This window comes from Mus caroli, unplaced genomic scaffold, assembly GCF_978045245.1.
Source record: "Mus caroli unplaced genomic scaffold, Mus_caroli_1 scaffold_10, whole genome shotgun sequence".
Lineage (NCBI taxonomy): Eukaryota > Metazoa > Chordata > Mammalia > Rodentia > Muridae > Mus > Mus caroli.
In genome coordinates this window covers 60293036-60314938 of record NW_028227265.1, presented here as the reverse complement: position 1 = coordinate 60314938, position 21903 = coordinate 60293036, and the positions used below count along the sequence as shown (strand labels likewise).

The window sequence follows — 21903 nt, the reverse complement described above, 5'->3', positions numbered from 1 at the left end:
TTGAGCTTTACTTAAGTTCCTTTCATGAATGCAGATGCCCTTGCACTTGGAACATAGATATTCAGAATCGAGAGTTCACCTTGGTCAATTTTACCTTTTATGAGTATGAGCCAGTGGTGGCGAATGCCTTTAAGCACTTGGGAGGCAGTGGTAGGCGGATTTCTGAGTTCAAGGCCAGCATGGTCTACAACATGAGTTCCAAGACACCCAGGGCTCTACAGAGAAACCCTATCTTGAAAAAACCAAAAGATAAAAAAAATTTAAAAAAAATATGAGTATGAAGTGTCCCTCCTTACCTTTTTTTTTTTTTTTTTTTTTTTTTGATAACTTTAGTTTGAAAGTCGATTTTATTCGATATTAGAATGGCTACTCCAGCTTGTTTCTTGGGACCCTTTGCTTGGAAAATAGTTTTCCAACCTTTTACTCTGAAGTAGTGTCTGTCTTTGTCACTGAGCTGGGTTTTCTTTATGCTGCAAAATGTTGGGTCCTGTTTATGTAACCATTCTGTTAGTCTATGTTTTTTTATTGGGGAATTTAGTTCATTGATATTAAGAGATATTAAGGAAAAGTAATTGTTGCTTCCTGATATTTTTGTTGTTAGAGTTGGAATTTTGTTTATGTGACTCTCTTTCTTTAGGTTTCCTGAAGGATTACTTTCTTGCTTTTTCTAGGACATAGTTTCCCTCCTTGTGTTGGTTTTCCCTTTATTATTCTTTGAAGGGCTGGAATGTGGAAAGATATTGTGTAAATTTGGTTTTGTCATGGAATATCTTGCTTTCTCTATCTATGGTAATTGAGAGTTTTGATGGGAACAGTAGCCTGGGCTGGCATTTGTGCTGTCTTAGGGTCTGTATGACATCTGCCCAGGATCTTCTGGCTTTCATATTCTCTGGGAAGAAGTCTGGTGTACTTCTGATAGGTGTGCCTTTATTTGACCTTTCCCCCTTTTTACTTGATCTTTTTCCCTTAATGCTTTTAATATCCTTTCTTTGTTTTGTGCATTTGGTGTTTTGATTATTATATGACGGGAGGAATTTCTTTTCTGGTCCAAACTATTTGGAGTTCTGTAGACTTCTTGTATGTTCATGGACATCTTTTTCTTTAGGTTGGGGAAGTTTTCTTCTACTATTTTGTTGAAGATATTTACTGGCCCTTTAAGTTGGAAATCTTCCTTCTCATCTATACCTATTATCCTTAAGTTTTGTCTTCTCATTGTGTCCTGGATTTCCTGGATGTTTTGGGTTAGTATTTTTTGCATTTCCCATTTTCTTTGACTGTTGTGTCAATGTTTTCTATGGTATCTTCTGCACCTGAGATTCTCTCTTCTATCTGTTGTATTCTGTTTGTTATGTTTGTATCTATGGCTCCTGACTTCTTTCCTAGATTTTCTATTTCCAGAGTTGTCTCCCTTTATGATTTCTCTATTGTTTCTACTTCCATTTTTAGATCCCAGATGGTTTTGTTCAATTCTTTCACCTGTTTGGATGTGTTCTCCTATATTTCTTTAAGAGAATTATTTATGTCCTTCTTATAGTCCTCCATCATCATCATGAGAAGTGACTTTAGATCCATAGCTTGCTTTTCTGGTGTGATGGTGTGTATCCAGGACTTGGTATGATGGGAGAATTGGGTTCTGATGATACTAAGTAACCTTAGTTTCTGTTGCCTCTGTTCTTATGCTTCCCTTCCCACCATCTGATTATCTCAACTGCTCCCTGCCCTCGATATATCTGATTGGAGCCTGTCCTTCCTGTAGCCCCAGTTGAGTCAGAACTTCTCAGAGTCCAGCTTTCTTTGTGATTCTGGGATCCTGTGATGCTGAGATTCTGGGTGTGTCAGAATTCTTGGCAGCCAAGCTTCCTCTGAGACCTGAGATCCTGGTGTGACCAAGCTCCTGGGAACCTGGGATCCTATGATCCAGGGTGTGTTAGAGTGCCTGGAAGTGGTACCTCCTCTGGGCAGTGGGGCTGTCTGCTGAGTTTGAAACCAAGGTAGACCAGCACCAACTGGAAGGAACCTGAGCCACTGGTCGGGTGGGGTTCCTGTGTCCATGCTCCAGCTGGCCCTTGGCACTCCCGGTTCTGTTGAAACAGATGTGTTCCACTCACCAGTGATCCTAAGTTCCTGGGCCTGCCAGAGCACCTGTTGGGTGGAGAGTCCTCTGGAGACCGTGGGGCTGTCCGCTGACTTTGGGCCAAAGGTGGCCTGGCCCCCTCATCATTTGTAATTACAAAATAAAAGTCAGGGAAGTCAAAGAACAATCATTCACTGGTCTCTTTTCCTTCTCCCTGACCAGCCTGAAAGGAGTTGCAGGACTGTCTTTCAAGCCCTAGGCAACAGAGGCAGATTTAGGTGTTCAATGCAATTTGCAATTGCATAGTGTGAGGTTAAGCCTGGTCTACAAGAGGCATTGCTCTAAACAAAAAAAAAAAAAAAAAAAAAGAAATGAATAGCACTTGAGAAAAATGGAATAAAATTATTAATGACCAGAAAACACTGGAAAGTAGAAACAAATAGAGATTATAGAAGTGATGCATTTAATGAACATGAAATTTAAAAAGTGATACAAATAATTTACCTTTTAAAAAGGTAAAACTAATTGGAAAAGGCTTGGAAAAAGAAGAGGCCCTTTCTAGGAGAGAAAATGCCATTAATAAGATACTGATTGACTGTGGCCTCATAGAATTGAGTTTGGCAATGAACCTTCTTTTTCTATTTTGTGGAATAATTTGATGAATATTAGAATTAGTTCTTTAAAGCTCTGACAGAATTCTGTACCAAAATCATTAGGTACTGGGCCTTTTTTGGCAAAAGACTTTTAATGATAGCTTCTATTTCTTTATGTATGGGTCTGATTAATTTGTTTGCCTGTAGGCTTATACGTTTAAAACCTACTTTTAATAAGAGTGTTTAAATGCTGCAACTTACTTTCTAGCCTGTCACCCAAAGGTAGGGGAGAAAAGATGTTAAATAGGACAAGGGGATGTGGACCTGTTTAGAAGCAGGGTGTTTTTTTTTTTTTTTTTTTTTTTTGGAGGTGATTTAAATCTCCCTTTGTCAGGATACCAGCAGTCCTGTCAGTAGTGTCAGGATACCAAAAACAAATCAGTAGCAGTGGCAGGATCCAGCAGAAATAGCCAGGCCTCCAACCAATCAGCATGAGTCAGCTGTGTTGATCAGAATCAGCTGGAAGCCAGAAGTTTTCTGCAAGCCTCTCTCAACAAAGAGAACATCAGCGAAGATGGGAGACCAACAGAACATTGCAAAGCTAGCTATGCAATCATGCCATCACCATCCCTAGAGTCCTATTTATATTCTAACCAAACATCACTTTTTCTCCCATGGGTCTTGCCTCAACAAAAGACCACATAGTCTGTATCACATGACATATCCGCAAACTTTCACTTCATTTACCTGACCATGATTTAGCTTTGGTAAGTGATATCTATCGAGAAAGTCATTCATTTCATTTAGATTTCCCAGTTCTGTACACTGTAGGTTTTTGAAGTAAGACCTAATGATGCTTTGGATTTCCTCAGTGTCTATCATTATGTCCACCTTTTCATTTATGATTTTAGTAGTTTGGATATTGTCTCTCTGACTTTTAGTTGGTTTGACTAAAGGTTTCTCTACCTTGATGATTTCCTCAAAGAACTACCTCTTGGTTTCATTGATTCTTTGTATTGCTCTCTGTTTCTAATATATTGATTTCAGCCCTGAGCTTAATTATTTCTTGCCCTCTATTCCTATTGGGTGTACTTTTTCTTTCTTTTGTTTTCTAGAGCTTTCAGGTGTGTTATTAAATTGCTCGTATGGGATCTCTCCAAATTCATTCTAGGAGGCCACAGTTACCCTAATAACTTACTGGTGAGGTTTGGTCTGTTGCTATGTATTGTAATGCTAAATTCTCTATCACAAGGTCTAATTGCCTCAAGGCAATGCAACCCTTTGTAATGCAACCCCAAATGTATACTAATTTTTGTTGTACAAATCTTGCCCTGTAAGTTATCTTGTTAATAAAGATGCCTTCAGGCTCTAGTTGGACAGAAAAGAGTTAGGTGGGGCTTTGGTTTCTGGGATTGAGGCCTGAGGCAGAGTCCATGAAGGAGAGAGAAAAGAAGGAATGAGTCATGATAGGGTGCGTGAATTGTGAGCACATGGCTGCTACATGGAGTAGGAGCAGCCCAGGCAAAACATGACAAGTGATATCTCAGGATTATTGACAGGAAAATAGACAAAGTAACAAAGAGGGTTGATATCTGCCTAGCTCTAGTGCTTTAAGGCTTATTATAAATAGAAAGGTTTTGTGTCTTTTATTTGGGAAATAAACGACCTAAGGTGGAGTGGAAACTTCCAAGTAATGTTTACTACAACACCTAAACCACAAAACGGCACAACAATGAAAGAGAATTTCAGACCAATCCCCCTATGAACATTCACACAAAAATAATAAAATATTTGTACACTAAATCTAAGAGCACATCAAAAACATCATCCATCATAATCAAGTAAACTTCATTACACAAATGGAGGGATGGGTCAACATATGAAAATCTACCATTTAATGCAACATATAAACAAAATGAATTCAAATAAAACCACACATTATTATCTCATTAGATTCTGAAAAACTCTTTGAAAAAAATCCAATACCCTTTCATGATAAAAAGTCTTGGAGAGATCACAAGGCACATATCTAAACACAAGAAAGGCAATATACAGCAAGCCAATAGCTAACCTCAAACTAAATGGAAACAAACTTAAAGCAATCCCACTAAATCAGGGACAAGGCAAGGCTGCCCACTCTCTCCCTGTCTATTCAATATAGTACTTGAAGTTTGGCTAGAGCAATAAGAAAACTAAAAGAGATCAAAGGGATAAAAATTGGAAAGCAATAAGTCAAAATATCTCTATTTGCAGATGATATGATAGCATATATAAGGGACCCCCAAAATTTACCAAGGAACTCCAACAACTGATAAACACCACCAGCAAAGTGGCCAAATACAAAATTAACTAAAAAAATCAGTAGCCTTATTTATACAAATAATCAATAGTCTGAAGAAGAAATTATGGAAATAACACATTTTACAATAGACACAAATAACATAAAATGTCTTGGTATAACTCTAACCTGTATAGCAAGAACTTCAAGTCATTGAAAAAGAAATTGAAGAATGTGTCAGAAGATGGAAAATCCCCCATACTCTTGAGCTGGTAGGATTAATACGGTAAAAATGGGCACCACACCAAAAGCAATGTGCAATTCCCATCAAAATTGGAAGACAATTCATTACATACCTTGAAAGGACAACGATGAACTTCATATGGAAAAACAAAAACCCAGGATAGCTAAAACAATCCGGTACAATAAAAGAACTTTCAGGGGTATGACCATCCCTCATCAAAAGCTGAATTACAGAACAATTGTAAAAATCCACATTGTATCGACCTAAAAACAAACAAGCTGATCATTGGACTCAAATCGAAACCCCAGAAGTAAAGCCACACACATATGAAAAATTGATTTTGGACAAAGAAACCTGAACTATACAATGGAACAAAGAAAGCATCCTCAACAAATGAAGCTGGTCCAACTGGATATCTGAATATAGAAGACTGCAAATAGATACATATCTAGTATCCTGTACAAATCCAAATGGATCTAAAACCTCAACATAAAACATGATATACTAAATCTAATAGAAGAAAAAGTGAGGGGATAGCTTTGAATACACTGTCACAGAAGACAACTTCCTGAACAGAACACAAATAGTTCGGGTGCTAAGATAAACAGTTAATAAATTGGACTTCATGAAACTTAAAAGCTTCTGTAAGGCAAAGGACACTGTCAAAAGGACAACACAGTAGCCAACAGAATGGGAAATGATCTTTACAAATCCAGCATTTCACAGAGGGCTGATATCCCAACTATTTAAACAACTCAAGAAATGAGATTCAAACAAATGAAACAACCCAATTTTAAAATGGGTGCAGAGCTAAACAGAGAATTCTCAACAGATAAATCTTTAATGACTGAAAGGCACTTAAAGAAATATTCAACATCCTTAGTCATCAGGGAAATGCAAATGAAAACCACTCTGGGATTCCATCTTACACCCATTGTAGATTCCAAAATAAGTTCAAGACCACCTAGCCCCTTCCCCTCTGAAGGGACTTTCAGAAACATAGCAGTCAAAATGACTAAGTCTGCAGCTTCCAAAACAAAATGGGCTGTTCTCAGAAAAATAAGCAGAACAAGATTAGCAGTTCCCAGAGAAATTCCCCTACCCTGCCCAACTCTGAATTCTGAGGAAAAAAAAAAAAAACCACAAATGACCTTGACCTTGTCGATAGCTGTGACGTTAATAGCTGTGACATTAATAGCTGACCCATAAGTTCAAATTGTACCGCTGCTTTACTGACCAAATCATAATAACTCACCATAAGGGCAGGCAAAGTGAGTCACTAGGCCAAAGGTAGTCACCCTATATAAACCAACCAATGCCTGAAAAGGTTACTTGCTACACCAATGAAAATAAGCCAGCTAGCCCTGTTGCCTAAATCTGCCCCTTACAAGGTACCAAAAGTGTGTTCTTTCTTTGTTCTGGATCTCTCCTCTGACCTGCATGCTGAGAGGGGGGTCCCCAATGAGTTGGATCAATAAAAGCCCTCTTGCAGTTTGCAGTGATGGGCAGTCTTTGTGAGTGTCTTTTGACGGACTCTAACACCATCAGGGTGGATAAGATGAAAATCTCAAGTGACAGACCATACTGTCAATGCTTATGTCTTAGGGCTTTACTGCTGTTTGGGAGTGCAAACTTGTACAATCACTTTGGAAATCAATTTGGTGGTGTCTTAGGGTTTCATTGCTGTGAAGAAACAATATGGCTAAGGCAACACTTATTTAGGAAATATTTGACTGAAGTGCTCTTACAGTTTCAGAGGTTGTGGTAGTTTGAATGATTGGCAGAAGTGGCACTATTTGAAGGTGTGGCCTTGTTGGAGGAAGTGTGTCATTGTGGGCATGGACTTTAAGACCCTTACCCTAAATTTGTGGGAGCCAGTCTTCTCCTAGTGGCCTTCAGATGAAGATGTATAACTGTCAACTCCTCCTGCACCATGCCTGCCTGCACGTGGCCATGCTCCTACCTTGATGATAGTGGACTGAACCTGATAATAGTGGCCAGCTCCAATTAAATGTTGTCCTTATAAGAGTTGCCTTGGTCATGGTGTCTATTCACAGCAGTAAAGCCCTAAGACACAAACAGGTACCAGGGACTTGGGTATCACTGTGATAAGCCTGACAATTGGAAGAATATGAATTTGAGGACTTTGGATTTGGAAAGCATTTGGATGCTTTAAGTGTGACTTAATGGGCAATCCTGGTAGGAATATGGAAGACTTTGTTGCTGAGAGTGACTTGAACTGTTCAGACATGATCCAAAATGTTTCAGTGTAGAAAAGCTTCAATATGTGGCATAGAGACTTGTTTTGTGGAATTTTTTTGAAGAATGTGGCTGCTTTTTGCCCTTGTCTGAAAAGTCTACCTGAGGCTAAGGTAAAGAGATTTATAGTAACTGAATTGACAAAGAAAATCTCAAAAGAGCCCAGCATAGACTTTGTTCTCTGGTTTAGTCTTATGAAGAGCGTTTTTTAATATTTATTTATTTATTTATTTATTTATTATATGTAAGTACACTGTAGCTGTCTTCAGACACTCCAGAAGAGGGCATCAGATTTCATTACGGATGGTTGTGAGCCACCATGTGGTTGCTGGGATTTGAACTCAGGACCTTTGGAAAAGCAGTCGGCACTCTTAACCGCTGAGCCATCTCTCTAGCCCATGAAGAGTGTTTTAATGAGAAGTATCAAACTGAGAAAGGAAAAATGAAAAAAATGTGTGGTTTAAGTTATAAAAGGGAGCCAGGAAGTGAAAGGGAGACGAATCTTGTATTCAAAAAGATAAAGAGATTAAGGTTGTGGCGATATCAGAGCAAGATCCCACCCAGCAAAGCTTATTGTTTTTGTTTGCAGTTGAAGAAGAAATAGTTTGGATTTTTAATTTGCATTGAACTACAATCCAGAAATGTGGGGGCACACTTGTGATCCAGATCTTGAGTCTGGAAGACACAGGCTTTCATTCTGGGTCTTGAGGAACACTGGTGATGAAAAGCCTATGCCCAGACATGGTGGTACACTCATGTAATACTAGGAGATTATGTCAAGCAGATCTCTGAGTTCAAGGCCAGTGTGGGACAGAGCAAGTTCCAAGCAAAGTAAAGCATAAATCCAGGCACAGTAGTACAAACCTTTAATTCCAGCATTTGGGAGACAGAGACATACAGATCTCTGAGTTCAAGGTCAATCTACAGAGCAAGTTTCAGCACAGCCAAGCTTAGGCAGTGAGGGAGTTGGAAAACAGAAAGCTAAGGGTGGCTCTATTCTAGCTCCAGCAACCACTGGGACAATTGATGCTGATTAGCTGGAGCTAAGAAATTGGTGGTGATTAGGAACAGATTAGCATCACTTAGGTGAAATCTTCTAAGAAGTGTTTTCTGAGAGCACAAAGCATTTGTGTTCTAGAGATAGTCAAGGTTGTACCCATGCTGCAATCTTGGTAATTGTGTAAGAGTCACCCAGGTGGTACTGGTTGTAAAGGTATGAAGGCATAATGGAGAGCAGCTGAGGCTTGTAAGAGGCCAGGGAAGGCTATTGGGAGAGGTGCAGCCTCAGTTACAGTTGATGGCCAAGGACTGAAGGTGTCATGTAAAAGTTAAGGTTTGGCACCATGGAGAAGCCTAGTTGCAGCAGACGACCCCAGGATATTGTAGATGCCAGTCCATCACAAGAACATCAGAGGAGTGGAGTGAACAAGAGCCTAGAGTACTACAGAGGGCAGAGCTGGAGAAGTGACACAAGCCTATTGGAGTAGCCTAGAAGATCGTGTATGGATCACAGATATTGGAACAAGAAACTGTGAAATTCAAGTTCACTTGGAGATCCCAAGATATTAAAGATGCCAGAGTTGTAGTATATCTGCTGAGGAAACCTTCCAACAGGATGGAGAACCAGCCCAAGAGAAAGCAGTTTGTGCAAGCAACAAAGACAAAAATGGAGTTGGAGATCTGATGACAGCTTTGAAATCAGAAATGGAGATTCGGAGTTTGGAGTTTGCCCAGCTGGTTTCCTGTCTTGCTTATGGATTACAGTTAAGTGATTGGATAAGTATCAGAAGAGACTTTGAACTTTGGATTTTTAATATTGTTGAGACTGCTATAGACCACGGGGACTTTGGAAGTTGGACTAAACTTATCTTTATTATACTTTGGCTAAGTATGGCCCCCATATACTCATGTGTTTGAACAAGCCTAAGGGGGGCGGGCAGGGGATAGAATGTGGTACTTTGAATAAACTTGGCCCAGTATGTGGCACTATTTGGAAGTGTGGTCTTGTTGGAGGAAGTGTGTCATCATGGGTGTGGGCTTTAAGACACTCCTTCTAACCATCTAACCATGCCTTCTCCTAGTGTCTTTTAGATGAAGATGAAGAACTCTCAGCTTCTCCTGCACCATGCCGGCTGGATGCTGTCATCCTCCTGCCTTGATTATAATAGACTGAAAATGAACCTATAAGCCAGCCTCAATTAAATATTGTCCTTATAAGAGTTGCCTTGGTTATGGTGTCTGTTCACAGCAGTAATAACTAAGATAGAGCTCCAGTCCATCATCATCATATCAGGAAGCATGGTAGCATCCAGGCAAACATGGTGCTGGAGAAGGAGCTGCAACTTGTACATCTTGTTACAAAGACAGCCAGAAAAAGTTTATCTTCCACAGACGGTCAAGAGGAGCGCCACTTCTGGAATGGACAGAGCTTCAGCACTAGGAAATACCAAAGCCTCTAGACAGTGAGAAACTTAATCTAAGACCACAACTATTCCAACAAATCCTCACCTCCTAATAGTGTCACTTCCCATGGTCCAAGTATACACAAACCACCACAGGAGGTCTCCCAAAAATTTTGGAATATTTCTAGCTCAAGACCCAGCTATACCACTCCTGAACATATATCAAAAAAAAAATTTCCATCATACAAAATAGACACTTGCTCAACTATTTTCCTAAAAGCTTTATTTGTAATAACCAGAAATTAGAAACAACCCAGATGTCCCTCAACTGAATGAAGATAAAAAATAGTACATTTACACAATGGAATAGTACTCAGTTATTAAAAACAGAAATCATGAAATTTGCAGAATAATGGATGGAACTTGAAAAAATCATTCTGAGTGAGGTAGCCTACACACAGAAAAACAAACATGGTATGTAGTCACTTATAAATACCCATAAAGTAAAGGATAACCAAGCTATAATCCACAGCCCCAAAGAAGCAAAACAAAAAATTGGGATCAGGGGAGCATGCTTGAGTGTCACTGAGAAATGGAAATAAAATAGACATCTGGGATGGATCGAGGGAGAAAAGTGGGCAGGAGAGTGGGATAGAGAGGGGAACAGGAGTGATCCAGTGTGTAGAGAATGTGAGGAGAGAAAACTAGGAGAGAGAACTGGAACGGAGGAGGGAGGAATATTTCAGGAAAAGCTAGAAATCCAGGACAATGGAAACTCCTGGGAATCTATGAGGGTGACCATACCTAAAACTCCTAGCAGTAGGGGATACAGAATATAAAATTGTTGCCTCTTGTAACCAGGCAAGACTTCCAATGGGGATATCAACCTAGCCACAGTTTTTCCTTTTATAAGAAGTGCAGAGATATGGAGGGAACAAAAAGGGAGGGAATGGACAACCAAGGAGTGGCCCAACTTGAGTTCCATGCCATGAGAGAACCTAACCTTGGTACTATTAATATTATTCTGCTATACTTCATAGAGAAGGCTAGTATAACAGTCATCAGAGTGGCTTCATGAAAATAAGATGCTGAGACCCAAGGCCAAACAGTAGGCAGAGCTTGGGCAATCTAGTAGAACGGGGAAGAAGGAAAGGAAGAAGCAGGAGAAGAGGACCTGTAATGCCTCTGAGGAATTTCTCTCAATAGAGTGCATTGATTCAATGGACAATTGCTTGTTTAATTGGAGAAATTAAACACTCAGCAACTCTGTTATGAAGAAGTGGATATTTAAGTGGATAAAATACCAGAACTTCTCTAAGTTTGAGGTTTCTCATTTACAAATTAAATGATCTCATAGGGCCTTCTCAAAACTCTAATATTCTTTAATTTTTTCCTACTGTATCTCATAAATCACAGTCTGTGTAGACAGAAAGATCACTAGCAAGTGTGGAGAACTGCTCTAATTTTCTTTTTAAGTGAAAATAATGTTACTGACTTCATGGGGAGAAGAAGGAGGTTACTGAATGACCTTGCCCCTGTACACAAGTAAGATGTTGAGATCTGTCACTTGATGCACACAGCTACAGCCAGTGAGCAGCCTATGTTTCCAAAACTCCAAGCTGAATTAACTGTGTCAACCAGGATTGTACATTTCTGCATAAAGTTGGAAATTCAATATTCATCAGTTCAAGTTAAGTTCCCCAAATGGTACACCTACTAATCTGGTCTCTTTTCATTTATATGGCATGAATTAATGCATGCTGGGGAAAATACAAAGCCACTCTCCAACTTCAATCAGGTCCTTCTTCATAATGGGGACCACTGCAGCTGATTGTCTTAAACTTTGGTCTGTGATCTACCAATTGCCTACGCCATTTCCCCCTGTCTGTACACTATAAACTATTCCTCCTATTCTAGTCTGAAAGCAGAGGCCATGCTCCACACACAAATCCTTTTTCTGCTGTTGCAATGGGTCTAAGTGACTCAAACTGATAATTTTTTATTTTATTTTATTTTTTTTTTTTGGTTTTTCGAGACAGGGTTTCTCTGTGTAGCCCTGGCTGTCCTGGCACTCACTTTGTAGACCAGGCTGGCCTCGAACTCAGAAATCCGCCTGCCTCTGCCTCCCGAGTGCTGGGATTAAAGGCGTGCGCCACCACGCCCGGCCAAACTGATAATTTTAAATCTCTGTGATGGTACAACCCCTTAATTTAAGAATATCAACGTTTTAATTTTAATCAAGCCGGGCGTAATGACACACACCTTTAATCCCAGCACTTGGGAGGCAGAGGCAGACGGATTTCTGAGTTCGAGGCCAGCCTGGTCTACAAAGTGAGTTCCAGGACAGCCAGGGCTATACAGAGAAACCCTGTCTCGGGAAAAAAAAAGCAATAATTCTAATCAAGTGGACAGTAAAGCCCTGTGGAGATCAAGGCCACTTGAAACAATTCAACAGAGCCTCATAAACATTTTTTCTAAAAGGCTGGAGGTACAACCATTCTAGATTAAATATGTCTTCCCAGGGAGAAATAATATCATGAAATTAAGAAAGACATTAATGGGGAAAATTTTCTTGAAGAATAGCATGAAACCAGTTCTGGCTAAAGCTCAAAGAAGAGGCAGCCTACAATACATTTTGGATTCAATATATGCTGGTTCAGGCCCCAGGTTACCCTTTGAACAATTTAAATACAGACTTCAATTCTAACCACTTAAGCAGAAGGGAGATTTACACAGCAAAAATATTCCCAGAAATAATTCTTCAGTACACGAATGTCATGAAACCGCAGATCATTCCTCACTGACAGTCCATAGGTGAATAAGACAGATGATGAACAAGATTGGGAAAGTACAAAGAGCAAAAGAAAAAAGCTGGCGTGGGGAGGTCTTAACACAATCCATGATTAATGCAAAGCAGGCTTCTTAAAAAGAATACTACTTCAAGGGGAAAGGGAAGGAAATGGGAGACTTCTATGAAGACAGTAGAAACAATAATATGTTGGTACAAATTCAGAAGAAGGTTAACTGAAAGATTCTGAGAGAGAAGAGTGAAAAATTATGTAAGCCCCTAGACTTGTGTCCAAAATAGACCTCACTAATGGCAGGAAGTAAAAGTTTAACTCGCCCCATTGTTCCAGGATGTACTAACCACAAAGTAGAAGTTTAACTTGCTCCATTGTTTTAGGAAATGTTCATACAGAATACTTCAACCATTTCTTGAACCCATTATGCTTGCCAAATGCTATAGCCCCATGCCAGGTGTTTGCAGTTTCTGCCTTTATAAACCCTTTGAGCTCAGGGTCGATTCCTCTACCCCTGCGTGGGATACAGGTCATCCCCAGTGCACTGGCCTTTCCTGATTAAACCTCTTGCTGTTTGCATCACGGTCTCTTGTGAGTTCTTGGGCATCGCATCATCCCGGGGCTTGAGTGAAGGTCCCTCCAGTTTCGGGGGACTTTCATAACCAAACAGTGCTGCATAGGGGGAACACTGTGTATCACAAGAACATTACTGACCAAGCCCATAGTGGCTTTGGGACTGATAATTATAGCCCCAAGTGATGGGAAGAGTTAGGTTCTCAGGAATATAAGCAACTACTCTCCAACAGATCTGGTCCCAAGATCATGACCAACTCTCCCAAGCATATTCCTGGTTTTATAAAAAATGCTTTGTTTATTTCTTTATCCCTCCTCTGGCCTAAGGGAAAGTTCCCAAGGCCTAGACTCCAGGCTATTCCTGGGTTTGAGAAGGAGCTGTGTTTCCTTATCCACACATGAAAGCCTCAGGGAAAGCCTTGCTTGATCAGGCCAGCCCTCAGCACAACTGATTTCTCATCTAGGGTCTTGCCCATCTGGGAAATCTAAGCTTTTCTCATGAAGAAAACTGAACATTTATGGCACAGCAGGTCTTAGTGTTGGTTGTGGCCCTGCTATGCTCCTTTAAGAAGCTTCTTAGACTCCTGCCATTTAATAAGGTCACTGGACTAGTGTCTGTTTAAAATCAGGGTTGTCTCCTTCCTTATGATTGGAGCCAAATGTCTACACAATCCTAGCGAACACACATGTGTAGCTAGCACTTAATCTCTTACAGACCTCAGTAATATATGAGGGACCCTAAGGGGTTTTCAAGTCCTACACCCTCCTTACAGCTTCCCCCTCCTGCCTGGAGGCAAGGTTCCATTCTCCTCCCACAGGAACATTCTTGAGTAAAAAATTCTCAGAATGTACTGACTGACAGTTACCTGACCCTCTGGAAAGTCCCAGGTACAGTTCAAATGCATGCCATGCTTGCTAGCCAATAGATTTAAAGGTCAGTATGCTTGGCCAGTAAGTTTGAACTGTAAACTTGTTGATGTAACCTGTGCCCCTAGAAAGTATAAAAACTGCTTGTAATAGCCATCCAGGGTCACCTTCTTAGTAACTCACCTTGAGGGACTAATTGAAGGTCAACCCTAACATGCAGAAAAATAAACCTCTTGCTTTTTGCATCAATCTGAGTCTCGGCGTCTCACTTGGGGGCATCTTGAAGTAAGTACCACTGATCAAGGGTTGGGGTCTTACATATACCCAGATTGACGGGCCTTATCGACCAGGGACCCCCACCACCACCACCAAGTAAGCTGGAGATTGATGCAAATGCAAGAGGAGTTTATTGTTCTAGCACACTGGGGCCATCCTACACCCAAAGGAGAGGTGACCCCTGGCAGTGAGTTTTTATACAGTTTCCAGGGGCAGGATAGAGTAACAGCAACTAGGCACAGTATGATTGGCGAAACAGTGTGACTTTTAAACTGATTGGTCCTTAGGGAATAGGTAGTAAGGGCTTCCCATATCAGTAGGGGGCCAATGGTCAGTCCACCCTGCAGTTTTTCTGAGGAATGTAACCAGCCTCTCCCTTCCAGGAAGGGAGGGGTGCCTATGTGCTCCATTCTACCACTCTACTCTGGGAAGGGAGGGACATTCATGTTCTGGGACCTGTGTGGAGAGCTTTGGGGGTTCCTGGGCAGGAATCTGACATTGGCCAAGGACAAGGAAATGGGCTTCAGGAGGGAATCTAATCTTAGGCTAGAACAGGGAAGTAGGTTCAGGCAGGAATCTTAATTTTAGGGTGGGACAAAAGAGGTAGGCTTCAGGCAAGAATCTGATTTTGGGACTGGACAAGGAAGTAGGTTCAGATATTTTGGTCATCCTGACAAGCCCTTAGAAACAACAACCATGGGACTTTGCTAATTCCCTGCTTGTTCCTTGACTAATTGTGTTTATTGTACTGCTCACCCTTGTTACTTGCATGTAATTAAAATGGTATAAAAGTGGACTGGGAAGAAATAAACCTGCCTTCAGTCTCAGGATTGACTGAGGTCATGCTGCAGTATTGTCTAACTGTCTCTTTATTTTCAGTCCTCACTCCTGCACTGGAGAACCTGTTGACTGCCTGAGCGGGCTTGGTCAGGCCTGGTGGAATTTTCCAAAGGCCCTGAGCTGACCTCTTCACTCAGCATGGGTAAATCCTTTCCATTATCAATTGTACCCTTCTACATCTCAGCAAAATAGTGGAGTGCTACCCAACACATAAGATTCCACGCACAATACCCACAAAATTAATCCCAAATGGGTTTTACTCTTAAATGTTAAATATAAAAGCACAGCATTTCTAGAAACTAGATAAACTAAAACTGCAACCTGCCGTCCGCTGATGCACAAGAAGCACGGCGATGTTCACTAAAAAGATATTTCTACCCACAGCCCACGTTCCCAAAGTTCTGCACAGTTTCTGCCCAAAGACTGAAGTTCTCCAGAGGCCACGGCTCAGTTCCAAAGAGTTCTAGTGCCCACAAAGGACCTCATACCAGCCACACCTGGCTACTAGTTTGCATCCAGTCCCAGGGAGAGCCTATCACAAGGGCTCCTGAGCTTCAGGCTCCCCATTCTCCTCAGAGTATGAACTGTAGCTCACCATATTGTGTGTTCCAAGCTTGTTCTCGGACCCCTCAGAGTTCCTTGTAGTGTCACAGAACGACCGGTGCTTCCCTAGCTTCAGAATAGAGCTACATGGAAGCCCCAGGAAGAACCAGCCTTTCCTATGACTGGTGCTCTGACTGCAGGTTCTGATTGGCTCATGAGGCCTGAGTGACAAGAGTCTCTCCCTCTTAGTCGGAGTATACAGAAAACCACGGAAGAGTATTTCCTGGCACTGGGTTCCACCCAAGGACCTTTCCCAGATCTGCAGATATTTGCATTGTAGTAGCACTTGCCCCTGACCTCCAGTAGCTTCTCTTCTGTATTCCTGTGCTTAGTAGGCACTTCCTCAGGGCAAGACAGGCTCTAGGACAAAGGCGTAAACACAGTAAATCAGCTCTTATAGTAAATATCAACTTATTTTTTCATAATACAGCATAATGGTCCCTACCTTCAAAATGGAGTCAGACAAATTCCTCATCAATGACTGCAAACAAAAAGATAGATATATCAATGAGACAATCCCCACACAAATAAACAAGAGATACCACATATAGAGCAAACATCAAGGGTAAGTCACCTATTAGCACTGTAGGTGTTGTACTTAGACGAACAGCTACACTGAGCTACTTTATACTCAGAACAAGGCTGCTTTTCCTTCTGGACAGGTAGGCTCAGAGGAAGGTCATGGATGCCTGGGTGCAGGACCAGAAAGAGTTCATTTTGACTAAGCCTGGCGGCTGTCTGTCTCACGACTGTGACAACACCAAACAGTGTGTTGAGTATGTTAATTGGTATCAGCAGCATTGAAATAGCACGTCAAGGCACTGGAGAGATGGCTCAACAGTTTAGAGAGGTAGCTGCTCTTCTAGAGGATCCAAGTTTAATCCCAAGTATACACTTGTTCTATCCTTCATTTTTATTTTAGTTACATGGCTATCTGCCTAGTTGTGTCTGTACGCAGTACCGGCAGAGTCCAGAAGAGGGCGGAAGATACCAACCATTGGGGTCACAGCACATTGTTAGCTACCTGTGTTACTGAAATGGAACCTGGGTCCTCTGGACAGCACTCAGTGCTCTTATCTGCCAAGCCAACTCTCTAGCCCCTCTTCTTTTAATTTAAAGTTTACTTTTGTACTTGTTCATTAAAATATATTGCATCTCATACACCCTTCCTTGTCCTCCCTCCTTCCCTTCCCAAATTCTTCCTTGTCATGCACGAGTAAGCAAGCCCTTAATATATGACTACAACAGGCCCTAGTCACTGAGCCTCCGATGGAGGACTCAGCTGCCTTCCCCTCGAGCCCCCTCGCTTCCCGAAGCTACGTCCCCCACGCCCTCCTTCTCCCGCAGCCGCCTTCCGCAGGCCGTTTCCACCGAGGAAAAGGAATCACATTGTATGTCCGCTATCCAGAACCTCCACTCTTTCGACCCCTTTGCTGATGCAAGTAAGGGGAATGACCTGCTTCCTGCTTGCTCTGAGGATTATATCCGCATAAGAATTCAACATAGTAATGGCAGGAAGGCCCTTCAACTGTCCAAGGGATCGCTGATGATTACGATAAAAAGAAACCAGTGAAGGCGTTTAAGAAGAAATTTGCCTGCAATGGTACTGTAGTTGAGCATCCAGAATATGGAGAAGTAATTCAGCCACAGGGTGAATAGCACAAGAACATATGCCAGTTCCTAATAGAGATTGGACTGGCTAAGGACGATCAGCTGAAGGTTCATGGTTTTAAGTGCTTGTGGCTCTCTGAAGCTTAAGTGAGGATTTCCTTGCAATGAGTAGAATTTCCCTTCTGTCCCTTGTCACAAGTTTAAAAACCTCACAGCTTGTATAATGTAATCATTTGGGGGTCCGCTTTTAACTTGGACTAATGTAAGTCCTTCATGCAATAAACTGAAAAGAGCCACAATACACACACACACAGACAGACACACACACACACACACATATATATGACTACAATCTGCTGAGTCTTTTGTTGTTGTTGTTGTTTGTTTGCTTTTTTGTTGTTTGTTGTGTGCATATAGTTTCAGGAGTGATTACATTGCATTAAATGGCCAACTAGGGAGTGTATTCCTGCCTCAGGCAGATTCTCTGACTTGCAGATGAATTGAACTGTTTAATGAACAGTGGGACTCTAACCCCTCTAATGACCTAGGCTGTCTTGGACAGCAAATATGATAAAGAATGGAAACCTAGGGATGGAAAATACATGAGCAGTTGAGAACACTGCAGATTTTCTGAGGGTACCCAGGTTTCCTTCCCAGCACATTCAGCAGCTCACATCTATCCCTAACTCCAGCTTCAGGGAATCTGAAAAAATCTGTTCACCTCCTAGGCAGGCATAAATTCACCAGGCAGGAATGAGGCAAAGTCAGATAAACAGGCAAAACTCCCATATACATGAAATACAAGTGAAATTCTATTTCTGAAGAAGGAGGAGGAAGAGGACAAGAGGAGGAGTAGGAAGAAGAAGAAATGAGGGAAGGGAGGAAAAGGAGAAAGGTAGAGGAAAGGGGAGGGGGAGGGAGAGGAGGAGGACCTTGTACCATAAAAATTATTTTTCACGATGAGTGTGACTTTACATTCTTTTGATCCCAGCACTTAGGACACAGAGGCAGAAAGATCACTATGATTTTTGAAGAAAGCCTGTGAGTAGCCAACACACACACACACACACACACACACACACACACACACACACACACAAAGGGAAAGAAGAACAAAACTGAATAATAGATAAAAAGAAGCATAGGAGAATTGGGAGAGTGTAAAACCTCTTAAGTCATTTCAGTTGTCTGTCACTTGTGCCCATAAAATCATTTTCAGTAATGACTATTGCCAAGCATGGTAGCACATGCTGTTAATCCCAGCACTTAGGAGGCTAAGACAATCTGAGATCCATGAGTTCAAGGTTATTTTAATCTTCTTAATCAATTTCATGATAATACTAATCTCAAGAAGACTACCACATTTTTAAACAGTGATTATAATTTTTATTTGTTTTGGGGGGGGGTTGAGATAATATCTCACAAAGAACCTTATATGATTTTGATTCATTATGTATAATATATAATACATAGAGTATATAGTATATAATGTAAAATAATATTGAGTCTTTAAGAAATTCTCATATAGAGCTCCCCAGAGATCCTTCAGACTGGCTGGAGCGCCGCGTTGTCGCCCGCGCCCGCTGAGGACTCGCGGCTCGGGCGCGCCCGGCGCGAGTGGCGAGCTCCGGCCGTGCACTGCGACGAGGCCAGGCGGCGGGCGGTTAGCGCTCCGCTCGGCGAGAGGGGAGGACGGGCACGCCGGGCGCTGCACGCCTCGGCGGGCGAGTTCCGCGTCCCAGGACCGAAGCGGGTCGGTGGCCCCCTGTGGAGAGAGGGGCGGCCGGCTCCCTGGACCCGGACGGCCCCCGGCTGGGCAGGAGGCTGGGGCCAGGGGCCGGCCATGTCCGCTCGCGCCCCGGTGCCCGCCGCTGCCACCCGGGAGGACCCGCCCCCCGTGGCGGGAGACCGGGACGCGCTGTTGGCAGCGACGAGCCGGCGGGCGGAGCAGCCGGCGCCCGGCGAGCGGGAGGGCAAGGAAACGAGGGAGGAGCGGGCGGCGGCCGCCACCAGCGCGGGTGCGCGGGGAGAGCCGTCGCCAGCGCTCGTGCTGGGACACAGCGTGCCGCAAGCGGCCGTGCCCGTGAGGCCGCTGGCGCTGCACCTGGCGCACAAGGCACGTGCACCCGGGGGGTCCCTTCTAGTTACCTTTCTATTCCTGTGATACAACACACCATGGTCAAGGCAGTTTATAAGAGAAAGCAGTAAATAGGGCTTACAGATCCAGAAATAGAGAAGGCGCTGCTGGCTCAATAAACACAGGGTAGCAAGAAGCAGTGAGAGCCTACATTGTGAACCCCAGGTAGGAAGTAGAGAATACACTGGGCATGGCCAGAGGCATTCATAGCCAATAAGCTTAGCACCATGATACACCTTCAAAAAGGCGCACACCTCTAATCTCCCCGAAAGAGTTCTGCCAATGGGAAAACAATTATTCAAACATCTAAGAGTATAGGAGCCATTTTCATTTAACCAACACCTTTCTTTAACTCAGATAGTGACAGCTTAAGTGGCAGTGATATGTTTTCAACATACAGTGTCACAAAATATTAACCACATGCTCTATGAATGTTCTAATGTTGTTATATTGCATGTAATTGCCTTGTATTTAACCTGAAGAACAGAACAAAGTTTCAGCATCATATCTATATCTACCTTGTACTCCTGAAGTGTGTTCCAGTTGTAAATTCTATTTCAGACTTCTGAGTGAAAACTGAGTGTCACATCCTGTCTAACTGCTACATGTAATGGGAAAGTTATTTTTTTAAGTGAAAATTTCAAAGTGATATCTGATAATTATAGTTTTTCCAGATTTGAGATATACTTATCAACAATGGTTGCTTCATAGGTTTATTTAGAAAATAATCTGTGTTACCAATTAAGGCAAATGATAGAGCTTCCATTGTAGAAAGACAATTATTTTATCCTAATCTGAAGTTATCTCTCACTATATGAATTGAATTTTAACCAGGCACACTTCCAAGAGACAGTACATGCTTTGTTATGAAAAGCTAAAGAGGAAGCAATTCCAAAGGAAAAAGAGAGACATCTTGGCTCCTGGACTCCACCGAGACTACTCTGCACAGGTGAGAGTGTGGACTACAGAAGCTAACAGCTTCTGGGACAGGCAGGAGCCACAGAGCTTCTGAGGCAGCCACCTTTTCGGGCTCCAGACATCCGGGCACCTTCCCTGCCAGAGAATAGGTGTCCGCCCGGCCTGGGAGGGCTTTGCCTGAGCATCTGTGGGAGACATCTTGGATCCTGGACTCCACTGAGACTACTCTGCACAGGTCCTGTTTCAGGCCTTCTTCTTCTGCCAGGAGGCAAGTCTGAACGACAGATATCTGTGCACCTTCCCTGAAAAAGGAGAGCTTGCCTGCAGAGAGTGCTCTGACCACCGAAACTCAGGAGAGAGCTAGTCTCCCCAGTCTTCCAGTAGAGAAAAACAGAATCAAGAGAGGAACAAGCTCTAACCAGAGACAACTCTAACAACTGACTCCAGAGTTTACCAGATGTCGAAAGGCAGACGTAAGAATCTTACTAACAAAAACCAAGAACACTCACCATCATCAGAACCCAGTACTCCCACCTCAGCCAGTCCAGGGCACCCCAACACACCCGAAAACCTAGACCCGGATTTAAAGGCAGATCTCACGATGATGGTGGAAGACATCAAGAAGGTCTTTTTTTTTTTTTTTTTTTTTTTTTGGTCATTTGGCTCTGGCTTTATTTTCTTCTTTTTTTTTAATTTTTAATATTTTTATTACGTATTTTCCTCAATTACATTTCCAATGCTATCCCAAAAGTCCCCCATACCCCCCCCCCACTTCCCTACCCACCCATTCCCATTCTTTTGGCCCTGGCATTCCCCTATATTGGGGCATATAAAGTTTGCAAGTCCAATGGGACTCTCTTTCCAGTGATGGCCGACTAGGCCATCTTTCGATACATATGCAGCTAGAGACAAGAGCTCCGGGGTACTGGTTAGTTTATCATGTTGTTCCAACTATAGGGTTGCAGATCCCTTTAGCTCCTTGGGTACTTTCTCTAGCTTCTCCATTGGGAGCCCTGTGATCCATCCAATAGCTAACTGTGAGCATCCACTCCTGTGTTTGCTAGGCCCCGGCATAGTCTCACAAGAGACAGCTATATCTGGGTCCTTTCAGCAAAATCTTGCTAGTGTATGCAGTGGTGTCAGCGTTTGGACTAGGCTAAGATTTTAAGTGACAAGAATGGTTAAGAAACCATCCCTTGAGATGGGATCACTTGCCATGACATCATCTCTGGGAAAACCAGCGCTTTACTTCATAGATCATTTACAAAATCACAAAACAGTATTATAATAGATAAAATCTTTCCCAGCAATCAAATTTCATATGGCTAGACGTGTGTCATGGGCTTTGGTATATGGTAAAGAAAGCCTTAACTAAAAAAGAATTAAAATAGTTTAAATTTATACCTTGAAGATTCACACACACACAC

At 42.3% G+C, this 21903-nt stretch overlaps 1 long non-coding RNA gene and 1 pseudogene across 1 annotated transcript in view; one reads left to right on the top strand and one right to left on the bottom strand.

The window, feature by feature from the left end:
• The window catches only part of LOC147002408 (uncharacterized), a 48391-nt gene extending 32098 nt beyond the window's left edge, over positions 1–16293 (bottom strand). The window contains exons 1-2 of the long non-coding RNA XR_015048640.1: positions 16256–16293; positions 15803–16170 (exon numbers count right to left, since the gene is read on the bottom strand). This is a non-coding gene — a long non-coding RNA (uncharacterized LOC147002408). The remainder of the gene's footprint in view (positions 1–15802; positions 16171–16255) is intronic.
• Positions 16294–17156: 863 nt separating this feature from the next.
• LOC110300667 (eukaryotic translation initiation factor 1 pseudogene) lies at positions 17157–17655 on the top strand (annotated as a pseudogene).
• The last annotated feature ends 4248 nt before the right edge of the window (positions 17656–21903 follow it).